Below are 6,000 nucleotides of genomic sequence, written 5' to 3'. Positions count from 1 at the left end.
AAAGGGTTGGGTCAAGCCTGGGGTCATCCATCTTCAGGCCTGAAACCCACTGAAGGAATCTACAGGTGTCTCAAGGGAATGAGCTGGGGCCTTATATCTAGAAACTCAGGATGAGGTGAGCTCTCAAGGGCACCTAGGCCCACCACATATTCTATACCCATGTGCTTGAATACCTCTGAGACAGGACTCTCACCTCCTCAGGCTGATCCTGCTCCTTAGGTGGTTCTGGTTATAGAAAGTACATCCTCTGGTTGATCCCAAAGTCCTGCTGTGATCAGAGACTGGCGGTGTGGGAGAGCTCTGTTTGGGCCTCGTTGAGGGGCTTCTGGAGTGGCACCACCAGAGGGAGGGTCCACCAGCCTCTTGGGTCTAAGGTGGCTCTGCTGGGTCTTGAGGGCCCCCCTGCTGCGCCTGCCTGGCGCCCTGGGCTGGGGCAGTTTAACCGTGAGAAGTGCCAGTCAATTCCCAGCTCGGCTCCGGAGGTGGGGCAGCAAGGGCGAGGCCAGGCCAGCCCCGTCAGCCTTGTCAGCCTCACCGGGAGGCCAGGCTAGGGTCAGGCTGTCGCAAAGGCCGGCCCTCCCCAGGCTGAGATCATCGCCCTCCAGCCTCCATGGCAGCCCCCACCCCCAGCTGAGCTCACTGCCCTGGCCCGCTGGGGGACATTGTTGTCTCCTGGGCCCCTCCCCCGAGCTCAATGAGCTGTTTGTTGGCATGTCCGGCGCGGGCAAGGGGAGGGCGGGCACGGGGCGCCCGCACACAATGGGGATTCCGTCCATTCTGAGGTGGCTGCGGGAACCAGGCTGGCTTTGTCCCTGGGACCCTCATTCCCACCATTTAGCGGAGCCGGAACTCCAGGCGGAAGGCCCCGTATAAGAACAACAATGTCGTCACCCCGTCTGTGGGGGAGGGCTCTGTGGGCCAGGCCTCTTGGGGTCCACGGGACCCACAGTTCAGCGCAGCCTGAGGAGCACTTGGGACAGGTCTTGGGGCTGAGTCTGTGCCTCAAATCTGAGGGAGACTCAGAAGGCCAGTGGCCCCCCGCCACCACGTGCCCTGCTGGTCCATCTGCAGCCCGCATGCAGGAAGGGGCTTCCCTGGCATCTCCAGCTGTCTGCAGCTCCTCCCTGTGCAGAGATGAGAGCTAAGGTGCAGAAGGGGGCAAATGCACCCTGTACGCCCCGTTTGGGTGAGGTGCTGTAGAGGGGCTGAGTTTGAGGCAGCCTGACCCACAGGCCTTTCTGCATGCAACTTGGGCAAAGACCTTTGCTCAAAGCTGGGCTCAGGCCCATTTCCGAGCCTCTAACTCGGCAGGCCTGGCCCTTCGGAAGCGGCGCTGGCTGCTCAGACAACAAGTGTTTATTTTCCAGGGTGAAGGGAACAGGACGTCACCGCGTTTCCCTCCTGCCTGGTGCTGCAGTGGTTCTCACAGTCTGGGCACTGGTGACATCACCAGCCTTTCCTCCTTGGTCCTGGCCTCCTTGCATCTCCCTCCCCCCACCGCACACCCTGGCCAGGCTATACTGTTATGAAGCTCCTGCTTCCGGCGAGGGCACTTCTGAGCAGGTCCTCATGGAAGGCATGAGGGTGGCCGGGAAATTACTGAATCAGCCCATCTCAATGCCCTTGGCATTCAGGCCAAGCCTGGGGATAGCCCCTTCTTGCTTGCCCTCACCAGAGCACTTGGTGTCCCACGGGGCACGCTCCTAGAGTGATGCTGGCCCTTTAAGGGTCTTGGGAAGCCAGAACAACAGGAAATCCAAACGGCCTCATTAGGCAGCTCAGAGCTCAGCACAGTAATTAGTGCCCTGAAAACAAAACAAGGAAAAGCAGGTGGTGGTACCCCCCCCCCCCAATCTCGGCTGCCCCCGGCGTGGCCTGTTAGTACCCAAAGCTAGGCAGCTGGGACTGGAGCCCCTCCCTTCTAAGCCCCCCTCACCCCAAGCTCCTGAAGCCTGCTGTGCACTGCCCAGGCCAAGGGTCAGAGCCTCAGCTTCTGGGGAGCAGGCAGTGGCTTCTCGGCCAATCATTTCCCCCTAGGGGAGGATAAAGCCCCAGGGACCTGCACTGGGGCTTCCCCTTTCCTGTAGCCAGGTGGCCACTTGTCCACAGCATTTTCCACCTGTTTGGAAAGGGCTGTGATGAAGGTTGGGAGCCGGGGTGGTCTTCCACAGGGGGAAAGGGGAGACCCCTGGGAATCCCAGGCCAAGAAGGGAGAATCCTGGTCTGTGGTTCAAGATCTCTGGTGATTCTGCAGGTGGGCAAGACAACTTGGACAGAGGGAATGGTAACCTACTGGCCCTTTGGACAGACCTTGAGGACCTGTAAGCCCCTCACCTGATAAAAGCCTGGCCAGAAGCAAAAAAAGACCTCAGTGAGTTCTCTTCAGTCAGGCCCCAGGCCCCAGCTCATTCTACCCTCCACTCTCCCCCATCTGATGCCACTGGAACCCCACCTTGTCCCAGACCCCTGAGATATCTTCTTTTATGTGTACTGCTAGGGGAGGTTAGCAGCAGCAGCAGCAGCTAGGGGTGGTACATACTGTGCTCCACTTAAGAAACAAATATTCATTCAACAAACATTTCTGGAGTGTTCAAAATACTCCATGCACTGTGCTAATGGGGAATTCATGAGAAGGTTTCAAGGAACTTAGATGGTAGTTACCTTGTGATAGCTCATTACAGTCCTTCCCTCTGTTTTGAGAAAGCCTTTGAGAGGAGGGGCTGTGGCTCTCTGTGTGTGCACATCCCCTTGTAAGCGAAGCTCTTAGGAGATGGGGACATGCTTATGAACATTTAAAAATGAACCAAAAAAAGAATCAGAAATAGTCTGACTTTAGAGTAAGCTCAGCATGGCACAGCAGCAGCACTCTGGCAGGGCTCCCCAGTCGCTGGGGACAGTCACAAAGGCTCAGAGCAGAGGTCTCCCTGAGGACCCTAAGTTTTGTGCAGAGCAAGGGCTAAGGGCATTGTGGGGGAAGGAACCTCCGGTCATCCTGAGAACAAAACTGTAGATGACCCTGGGAGGTAGAGAGGAGCTGTGCTGGGCTTGCCTGGGCTGCAGGCTGTAGGGGGTGGGGTGGGGGTGGGGGGATGCTGAGTGAGAGAGCTGGGCAGGTTGAGTATGGACCGTGGCCAGCCTATGGCCAGTGAATGGGGCTGTAATTAAGCTGCGGGTAGGTTTCTGGTCACACTCCTGTTGGCTGAGAACAAAGGCCCCAGGCGTCATTGCCCAGGGGGAAGGAGAAGGAGCAGAGGGAGGGGGCGGGGTAACCCAGAACCTGCTATTGGGTTGGGCAGCTGGCCTCCAGCTGGTCAGGGAACTCTGCGGGCACCTCTGGAACCACCAGCAAGGTGGTAAATTCGGAGGGACTTGAATCCTGTGAGGCCAGTGCTGATGCTAGCGGTGAAGGGGATCAGCCAGCAAGTGACCAAAAGGTCCAGGTTCATGGAGCAGGGGTTCTCAGCCCTGACTATACATAAGAATCACCTGAGCTGCTCCCTAGAGGTTCTGATGTAATTGATCTGGGACGAGGCCTAGGAGGCACTGGTATTTTCCAAAAGATTCCTAAGTGACCCAGCATGCAGCCAGAGTTGAGAACTATCACTTGTTGGGAGCACAGGGCCCTGTTTTAAATCCTAGGGCTTCACCTCCCCCTCCCCCGAGCCCATAGCATCAGAGGTCTTGCCTACTGGATCAAACAGTGCAGGTGCCCTGGGCCAAGAGGGAAATGGACAACAGAGTCTCCGAGGCCTGAGGGTGGGGCCTTTGGGAAAGTCCTCCTCTTCTTGAAACCCCCTCCCCCAGTGGAAAGTTACCCAGGGAAGCGGCTCTGGGCAGACAAGGCAAGAAGGCTGGGGAGGTGCACTCGGGGGGTTCCCATGGCCTCTTTGGGCCCCCAAGAAGGGACCCTCCTGCCTTACCCCCAGCCCCCCAGACAACACCAGAACAGGCAGGCGAGCCGGAGGGAAGAGAGATAGACTCAGAGCACCTGAGCTGATGGAGCCCGACCCCGTTCAGGGACGTGCGCTGGTCCTGAATCATTTCCCGGATATAGCTCAACAGCCCAGACTTCAAGGTTTTGGGGGGGAAATCTTTTTTCCAAGTTCCTCGATCTGTCATCCCACTCCCCAACCCCCCAGCCCCGCCGGCCGGATAGGCCTGGACCAGTGTCCTCTCTCGGCTCCCCCTCAGCCTCCCAGCTCGGGCTTCTCCACTGAGCTCCCTGGACATTGTTTCCCGCCTCAGGAAGTCTCTGATGCCCTGCGCTGGATTTTGTTTTCCTTGTTATCGGGACAACTAATATTTTTTCCTGTGCGGAAAAAAAAGAGATTTTCCCAAGCAGATTACAGCTGTCAGTGAGGGGGGAGGGGGCTGGAGGTTGAGCCCTCCCTTCACCCTCCCTCTCTGCCACCCTTCCAGGGCAGGGCTTTTGAACCAAGGAGGAAGTGCTGGCCCAAGAGCCAGCCAGGCCAGCTGGAGCCAGTGACAACTCTGGCCTTGGGAGAAAAGTCGGGCCCCTATCCTCTGCCTGAGGGGCCCCTGCTCCCTGCTAAGAGGGCTGACCCATGGTCTGGGTCACAATGTCCAAGGGCAGGGAGAGGGTCTGGGGCCTGCCTTCCCTCTAGTGGGCCAGGAAGAGCAGGCCACTGCGCAGTGCCCAGGGGGCAAGTTCTGTCTGAATAGCACATCCCAGGCGCACAGGCACATGTGTGGAAACACAACACACACACATCCTGGGCTTCTGTATTCTTCCTCAATAAATGCTCACTTTCTACCTGAGGTGCTACGGTTCTAGGGAGAGGCCACCTGGGCTTTTGGGGCGGGGAGCTTTAGCATAACCAGGATTGCAGCAATAAGGCCTTACCTAAGATGACACAATTTCTTTTAAGGTTCACAACAACAAACAGAAAGGCTTTAGATGTGGGTTACGATATTGTTTGTGGCTTGCGAATGTATTAAGAAAACTAGCCCCGCCCCCTCCCATCCCCTGCACCCTCCTGCAAGATGGATGGTCAGCTCTGAAAGGGACCTTCCTGTCTCTGTATGATAGGGTCCACAGTGGGCTATGTGCAGGGGTGAGCAAGGCTATCTGTCCAGGGGGTGGAGGAAATAGGAGAATTTCTATTGAGATTAATTGTTTATCTAAAAAATAAGTTGAACTTTAGTAATACTTAGTGTGTGTTTTGACTGTACTATATAACCTATACAGAGATATTCATAATCTAAAAAATTTGGAGACCACCACTCTGGGAGATCAGTGAGAGCTTTCAGAGTGGGTGCTGGGTGGGGGAAGGGAACTGTGGAGGAGGGGCTGGTGAGCTCTGGGTGCAGACCCATTTGCGCCTGGTCGGATGCCCAGACGTCACCAGCATTGTGGACTTTCCGGGCCATCACTACCCACTGTGGCCTCCCCTCTCCCTGCCCACCCTCTTAGGCCCGCTGTGTTCCCGTTGTGTTCTAGGACCTTTGCCTGCCACATTTCCCACCTGGGAGAAAGTGGTCATGTGTGATGGTCCCTACACCCCAGGCTGGCTGAAGAGCGGCTGGGGTCCCTCTAGCTGCCCTGTATGCTGTGTCACCCCAAGAGAAAAGTCCCTGGCGGGAGGCGGCCCTCTGCCGGGAGGCTGTTTCCTCAACCGGCCAAGGTAAGAAGTGGGGGATTTCCAGCCCTGTCCATGGGCTGACTTAGTGCTGGGGGCTCCTCTCCTTTCTCATGCATCCCAGGCCCCGGTGAGGACAGAAACCCCAGAGTTGGGCCCAGTTGTAGGCCAAGGGGTGTGGGAGCAGCAGAGCCAGCTAAGCCCGCAAGTCTCCCCAGCTGTGACTCCCTGTTCCATAAGGAGCCAAGCCCAAGGCGGAACCCCAGGGCCACACCTGGGGCCAACAGGGACCCAGTACTGGAAGACCCCGGCAGGCCTCTTGGTGGGGAGTAGGACCTGGAAATCCAGAGCCACACTTACTCATGGTCCTGTGGGGAATGACTCAAATCAATGAATGCCC

The sequence above is a fragment of the Cervus canadensis genome, chromosome 6, assembly GCF_019320065.1.
Source record: "Cervus canadensis isolate Bull #8, Minnesota chromosome 6, ASM1932006v1, whole genome shotgun sequence".
Classification (NCBI taxonomy): Eukaryota; Metazoa; Chordata; class Mammalia; order Artiodactyla; family Cervidae; genus Cervus; species Cervus canadensis.
This window is presented reverse-complemented; position numbering follows the sequence as displayed.